Below are 8,172 nucleotides of genomic sequence, written 5' to 3'. Positions count from 1 at the left end.
CTATTTCCTAGTTGCAAATTGAAAAATCTCTTCATCAGCCATATGTTACACAGTGTCAGCCTCTAAAAAAGAAGTAACTGGATTTCAGAGAAGTAGTGCGGCACACTGAATGGTAGTTCACGTCTATGGAAAATCTATATGCTACACCATGGCTTGAGGACAAATCCTCACTGGATTTGACCTTTTTCTCTACAACAAGGGTATAGAATACAGGGCTGTTCTCCAGATGTTGCAGGACAGCAGCTCCCTTGAATGTTTGGCAAATCTTACTTTGTTGCTCCCAAACAAGCTAGGATTCATTAACCAAGAACAAACTCTGGTTTGTAATCAGAGATAATAAAATACTGAAATGAGTTTCCTCATTTCATTTCATTTCATTCCTCATGGCTTTCCAGTTGTTGTTGCACTGCAGCTTCCATCAGCCCTTGTTAGCACAACCAGTGATAAGGAATTGTGGGACCTGATGTAATTGTGTGCTACCAATGAAAGCCAGTCAGCCCCACACTCTAAGGAGGACTATGCTGCTGCTGCTGCTGCTACTGTTGTTGTTGTTGTTGTGTGCCTTGAAGTCATTTCCAACTTATGGTGAACTAAGGTGAACCTATCATGGGCTTTTCGTGGCAAAATTTATTCAGAGAAGGCTTGTCTTTGCCTTCCCCTGAGGCTGAGAGCATGTAATATGCCAGTAGGTTTCATGGAGAAGCCTGGAATCAAACCCTGGTCTCCAAAGTCATAGTCCAACACTCAAATCACTACACCACACTGGCTGTCAGTACCATGGTTTGGCAGACTTTCCACCACTACACTTTGTGCTAATATGTGTGTGATCTAATGGTGAGAACTGTATTTGTTCTGACCACAAAACGAAACAAAATGGGAAGCCATTTAATAATGGCCTTTTTCTTTTATATTGAAATCATTCAAATGAGAAAGAAACCAGACTCATCTAGTGCTAAAGACAACAAAGCCTGAATACTAAATACTAGCTCTTCAATATTTATTGTCCTACTCTGTTTCCATTTATTTTGCTGATATTGTGTTGCATTTTTTGCTCCTAACATTCCCAGGCCTCCACTTCCTGTGTGTAAAGCAAAGCTTCCAAAAGCATTATCTCTCCAACTCCCTTGATAATAGCGAATCACTTTTGCAGTTCCTGGGGAAAGCTGCTGACATGATATGCTATTATCTCTTTTATTCTTTCCTCCTCCTCTATCCTCCCTGAGGGAGGAAAACATCTTTGCAGCCATCACCAAATGAATGAGTAGTTCTGTTTCGCTGGCCTTTCAGACCTCTGTTTCCGCCGTTAACTGTTCCAGTACGAGGGGAGACACTGGGATTCCCAGAACATGCTGTATAATTGTGAGTGACTGGCTTACAGTACATTGCTGACTCCTAAAGTCAATCTTCTCTATCTGATTTGTCTCCCCAAAGTGTAGTCAAAGTCTCAGGCTCACTAGGTCTACTAAACAAGGTATTGATTGTCATACATTAAGCTAAATTTAATTCACTTGGCTGATAGATTGTGAGGCATTCCTTTCTTTAACTAATATTTTTATTAGTTTTAAAAATATTTTACATATATACATATACATAAAGATAAATGAGAAGAAAAAGAAAAAAGAGTTATAGGGTAAAACAGGGAGAGGGAAGGAGGGAAAAGAGAGGGGAGAGAAAATTATGTGGATATATATATAGTAGGGAGAAAGAGAAGAGGTAAGGAAAAAAACCCAGATAAAATAGAAAAGCTAAGCATCTTCTAATTTACGTACATCCTTTCGTATTATAACTGCTCCTAAGAGTTAATTCATACACTTTCACCCCCTTTAAACCAATCATGATTAAGGCATTCCTTTCTGATGGTTTTCATGCAGCCTTTCCCAAGCTGGTGCACTCCAGATATTCTGTACCACAACTTCCCTCAGCCCCAAATGACATAGTGTTCCAACAAACTAAAAACATCTGGATGGCTCCAGAATGGAGGAGACTGTGTTACATCTTTCAGATAGCAAAACTCTTTGCCCAACAACATCCTGCACCTGGGAAACAGCTGTGAATGGATGAAAATCTTAATAGATGAAAATGAATGTAGAGTGCTATCTTCAACATGCACTTGCACCATGATGTGTTTTTTTTAATTTGTTTTTTAAATATGCAATTTGGTTCTTTCCTCCATTACCTCAAAATCACACTTCCTATATAATTCATCTTTTAATGAGCAGCCATTATTGTTGCCAATTTTCTAACAACTGGAACTGAATATATCAGTGGGTAAAACAAGCAGAGCATGAAAATGGTGCCAGAAGAGTAAGACGAGAAAGAATCAGAGCACAGCTTCTTATTTTGCAAGAGAATTCTTGATTTTCCACCAGGGTTTAAAGGTAGTCACAGACTTCAAGGGTAAAGGGCAATTTTTTACTTATCTGATCCCCAGGTGGGCCATAGTGGTAAACCCACCATAATGTTTTGAGTAATAGGATAGCATCAGGAAGCAAAATAGCATTTCAGGTTCTTCACTGGAGGGAATTGTGAGAGGAGGACTGTGGGGTGCCCATGGTGCCAGGGACACAGGGTATTTCTCAAAGGACTAAAAGGGGCCTGCACTTCCCACCCCTAATTTAAAAGAAGAATAGTAATGAAGAAGAACACACAGCTAAGAGAGGCTACAGCTACTTTCTTTTGCCAAACTCTACTGGGAAGTGCAGGGTTTCACCCATCCTCTCTTCCCATTCCACTGAGTTAATTGAATTAACTGACATAAACCAAGGACAAAGTGGGAAAGTGCAAGAAGAAGAGAGAAACTGGGATATTTGAAAAGCAGTTAAGAAGTGGGACAACAGAGAATTAGTGAGGACTATAGTAGTGTATTTCCTTCCACAATATGTGATTCAACTTTAACTATCATGATTCTATTCTGTGGAATCCTGGGATTTGCAGTTTAGGGAGAGGTATTTAAAATTCTCAGTCAAAGATAGGATGCAGCTAAAGTTGAATCATTGTATAGTGTGAAAGGGCTCCTGTTCTTCCAGACAAATTACTTTTTGCAACCCATAACCACTTCTTGCAAGAAGTTGATTTTAGCTGCAGTCCTTCATTTAAAAGTCAATCGATTCTACCACAAACAAATATAAGACTGTGTGGTGGTGGTGGTGGTGGTGGTGGTGGTGGTGGTGGTGGTGATGATGATGATGATGATGATGATGATGATGATGATGATGATTAAATCTAACTGCTCTTGTACATGAACAGTGTTGTCAGATACTAGGGTAGTCAGGATTCCTGTGGAAGAAGGAAATTACAGGTGGCAACAGATTTTCTTATGGCTTCAGAATAAGCTGCACTTGTTGCACAAATTTCTTCTCTATAGCTATTACATTGCTAGACTTGTGGTGTTTCTGGGTTGCCCTCTGCCTAAATACTAATCAATACTATTGGGACAAAGTTGGGGTTAAAGAATGTGTCCAAATGTTTTAGAATAGACTGTAGAAATGTTATACTTACAAATAGCATTATTGCTCTAAAGAAGAAAAATCGAATAATTTGCCATGCTTTTACTGCAGTTATAATGATGGCATTCTTTCCGTCACTGAAACAATGAGACACACTTCTGAAATTTAACTGAATGCCTTAAGTATGTTGCTAGGATAACACTAGTTTCTGATTTCTGTATACACATATTAACAATAGCCAGGACAAAAGTGTCTCGGTTGTCTCAGACAGAGAGGCAGGATATAAATAAAAAAATTATTTATTATTTACTATTTGTATAAAATATTAAGTGAGTCATATGTACCGAACCATTCATTTAGCCTAGTATTTAAATCATGTGGAAAGCAAGGAATAAAAACTGATGTGCTGTGCTTTGCATGAATCACTCAGAGCATAACTGAACCAAAGTGGAAAACACATGGCTCAAGGACATGTCCCCCTTCTCTGTTTTTGTGGCCATCAGTGCCCCAAACACAAAAATTTGCTGGTGCTATGAAGGTATATTTTCATAAACAGGTGTTCAGAGAATATTTTCGATTTAAGCCAAATTGTACTCCTAGAAGAAATATTTAAAAGAGTAATGTGTACATGTCATATTGTTTCTTACCCAAAATGTCCTTCCTCCATCTTTGCCACACTGCTACAATGTGGCAGCAGCTGCAACTAGGTGCAACCTTGTTTGATTTTGGGGTCTTCAATATACCTCTCCAATCAATCAGAAATTGCCCACCCCTTATTAACACCATTGGTTTTCAACCATATGTGATGAACTTATGCAAAGGTGAAAAATTAGTGGTCTAATATTTATATCTTTATTTTTTAAAAAAGTGTAAAGCTAAATTTTGTAATGTTACCAGACATGTTTTTGTTGGGCATTATGGATAAACAATTGGATAGTAAATATGATCACTTCTTCATAAAGGGAAAATTAAGTCAGAGAGGTCTATGTTACTTATTCTTATTTGATCTGTGACTTGAACACATTGGAAAAAGCCTATGTGCATTTTAGCTTTAAGGTGAAATCAAAATTATGCATTACATATATAAATTCGGGGCACAGAAGAGAAAAGTAAGAAAATAAGTTTTAAAGCAAAAACAAACCAACCAACCAACAAACAAACCCAAAACCTCAGGCAAGTTTATTTATTTTGAACTTTTTTAAAAAATAGCATGTAAGAGTCAGGAAGACAGTAAAAGCTAGCTATCACATTCTCAATCATCATTATTGGAAGAAAAAGGTGATGAAACAGAAGGTGCTGAAATAGAAGAACAGTAATGCACTAGTAATAATAATAATAATAATAAATAATAAAATTTTATTTGTATACCGCCCTTCTGAAAATCAGGGCGGTGAACAACAGGAAATAACAATACAAATAAACAGAACCAAATAAAATACGTTAAAAACAATTCAATAAAAATAATAAAATTATCATGTCGGCAAAACAGTGCTGACATGGGGGGGGGAGAATTACTGGTCAGGGTAGGCTTGTTCGAATAAATGGGTTTTTAACCCCTTCCTGAATTGAGGTAGGGAGGTGGCTGAGCGGAGCTCGAGGGGCAGCGCCTTCCAGAGGTTGGGGGCTGAGATGGATAAAGCCCTCCTAGAGGTGGAATTATTACTAAGGGTAAGGACAGTTTTGTATCCTTACAATAAATTTGTATCCTTGCTATTGAATGCTTCGTTGCAAATAAATTTCCCAATAAACCTAACACACAATTGGAAAAAAAATATTTCGTTTTTGTAACCTAAATATAAAATTATGTTATATTGTAAACAAATATATTGTAAACAAATCAGTGATAGTGTGCTCCCATTCAAACTACTTATTGAGTAGTTAATAATATAGTAGTACTAAAGATGTTCAAGTTTATTTTCACTTTGAATTATGATCTTACTCTGGGGGTAGAATTCAGAAACATAGCCCTGTAAGTATGGAATATCAACAGGAAAGGGAACTTATAGAACATTAGAGACTCAGGCCTGGTACAGACCGCCCCAAGAAGGGTGGTCTGCCGGTGCCTAGATTTCCGCCGAGGGGAAAATGCAGCAGACAACCGTGTGGTTTCCCTCAGCGGAAAAAGAACCCACAAAAAGCAGGTTCTTTTTCTGCCTTGGTAGTGGCGTAACGAGTGCGCCAGTGGCACACTCATTACGTAAGTGCTGCGCGGCGCCATGCAGACGCCATGCAGCACTTATGTAATGATGGTGATGCCCATCTGTACAGGGCGCCGTCATTTTAACACCCTTGTCACATGCTAGGGTTGAGACACGTGTGGGCGGAGCGCCCTGAGCCAACCACTAGCACATGAAGAGGGCGCCCCATAGGCCCATCTGTACCGGGCCTAACTGTGCAAAATAAGTTGCAGCCAGGGGTGTGTGGTGGTGAAGCCGGCACTGGGTGACACCCTAGAAGAGGTGTGACACCCTTTGGGGCCATCCTACCCATCCCTGTTTCCTTGTGATGATGGCAGTGTCCTCATGAGGCGGCTGCTGTTGTGGCAGCAAAAGACAAGAAAAAGTGCATCCAGCCCTGATTTGATTCCCTGCAGCATGGGCGATCTCCTCACAGGGAGGCCACTGCCACTGCAGTGAAAGAGAAATCCAACCATGCCTGGCCCTGATTCCCTAGTAGCAACAGCCTCTTCATTCCCCATAGTAGCAACTGATTCCCCATAGTAGCAATGGCCTCCTCATTCCCCATAGTAGCAACTGATTCCCCATAGTAGCAACAAAGGAAAAGTGGCCTCATCATGCAGCAGCCCCACCCCCTGCACCAGGTGGCACCAGGGATTGGGATGCCACCAATTGTAGCATAAGTTTTCATAGACTTGATCTACTTCCTTCCATGCATCCAAGGAAAAGACATTCCACATTACCGCACTACACTCTTATAGTGCTGCTATTCCACTTTTACCACTCTGGCTGCTTTCTGTTGCATTCTGAGGCTTGTAGTTCAGTGAGGCCTAAGAGCTCTCTAGCTGAGAATTCTAAATGCCGCTCCTTAAACTGAAAATCCCAGAATTCAAAAGGAGGCAGTCCAAGCAGTTAAAGTGTAATAGCAGCACTCTAAGAGTGTAATGCAGTAATCTAGTGAGTCTACCTAAGCTTATGCTGCAACATCTTTTGTACAGTCAGTCTCAAAGTTGCTACATGAGCCCTTTGCATGCTGATACCCTACTCTGGTAAGTGTTTCATTTATTCTCAGTCTTTCTCACTCTAACTTAAACCTAACTGAATTAAAAGGTTGTTTAAAGAAAGTAGCAGCAGCATTTGGTTTGTAGGAAGGTTGCGGGGGGGGGGGGCATCATTCAACTTGCCCTGGGCCCAGTGCCAGTTCCCACTGTTCATGAGTTGATGTGCTACATAATAACTAGGAAAGGCGCATCTAGTTCAGTATTCTGTTCCCCAAAGAACTAGCAGGTGCTTCTGGGAAGCTCATAAAAATGACATGAAAGTAAGAGCTCTCCTCTGCCTTCCTCTGAAAGCCGAAATTCCATTTCACAAAGACAGGAAGCAGCCATTCATAATCTTTCTTTCCTAAAGTAGTCTAATCATTTAACCTAGCCACTGGCATGGCCTCCAAAGGCATTTTACTAAGATCAATCTACATGTATTTATTACTTTCACAAATGACCAACCTGCCAATCCTACATCCTGACACTGATTGATGACATGCTAGTTCATTGCTTTTAGGATATGATTCACAAAGCACATTAGGCAGGAGCCAATGGCCTGTTACAGACAGCCAAAATAAAGCTGCTTCGAGTCACAGTGGAGATATGGTGTTTCAATGATGCATGGTCCTAAGAGTCCAGAACTCACACCAAAGCCATGCTCCAGCAAGGAGCATGGATTTTGGTGTGCTTCTGGACTCTTCAGGACGCATGCATCATTGAAACACCATATCTCCACTGTGATCGAAGCAGCTTTATTTTGGCTGTCTGTAACAGGCCAAAGAATCACAAATTAATCCTGCATGAATGCCTATAAGGCTTTGGTATACTTGTTTTCTCCGGCATCCTCCAGTAATCAAAACATATTTACAATGGTTTCCGGCAAAATCTCCCTGGAAGCCAAGATGTTTAAACTGAGGCTTCATACTTTACTGGCCCATCAAGAGAAGGCAAGACTCATAGGAAAGGACAATAATGCTAGAAAGTAAAAGAGAGAGATTGGCCACATGCCATAGTGATTGAACTCTATTAAGGAGTTCAGAGGTATGAATTTAAGTACTTAAGCAGAGCAGTGGAGGCTAGGAAGTCTGGGAGATGTCCTCATCCACAGGGTTGCATTCTGAGCTGAGATTGACTCAAATGCAGTTAACAACAGCAAAAGAGCATCTGTTGTCCCTGAGTCCACTTGATGGCATAAGATCCTGGTAATACATAAGTAACTTTCCATCTCAGCCATGGTACAAATGTATGTAAATACGTATTTATATTTATTGGACAATATATATAAAATATCTGTGTGACTATAATGGGAGAGGGTGTATGTATGACATATTATGAATTCATCATAGCTTTTATTTTGCTTCCAATTGTTTGAAAGGAGTTGACCCTTCTCTCTCCCCCCTGACTTTTTGTAGGTCCCCTTTAACCACCACCCCGCCCCCCCCCCCCCCCCCACCCCCCCCACCATTTTTTTTTGGTCTTTTATATTTGGTCTTATATTTGAAAACT

General features: G+C 40.2%; 1 long non-coding RNA gene across 1 annotated transcript in view; it reads left to right on the top strand.

The window, feature by feature from the left end:
* Positions 1-1,236: 1,236 nt before the first annotated feature.
* LOC121927066 overlaps positions 1,237-8,172 on the top strand; it is a 37,954-nt gene continuing 31,018 nt past the window's right edge. The window contains exon 1 of the long non-coding RNA XR_006103131.1: positions 1,237-1,359. This is a non-coding gene — a long non-coding RNA (uncharacterized LOC121927066). The remainder of the gene's footprint in view (positions 1,360-8,172) is intronic.

Source organism: Sceloporus undulatus, chromosome 3, assembly GCF_019175285.1.
Source record: "Sceloporus undulatus isolate JIND9_A2432 ecotype Alabama chromosome 3, SceUnd_v1.1, whole genome shotgun sequence".
NCBI lineage: Eukaryota > Metazoa > Chordata > Lepidosauria > Squamata > Phrynosomatidae > Sceloporus > Sceloporus undulatus.
This window is presented reverse-complemented; position numbering and strand designations above follow the sequence as displayed.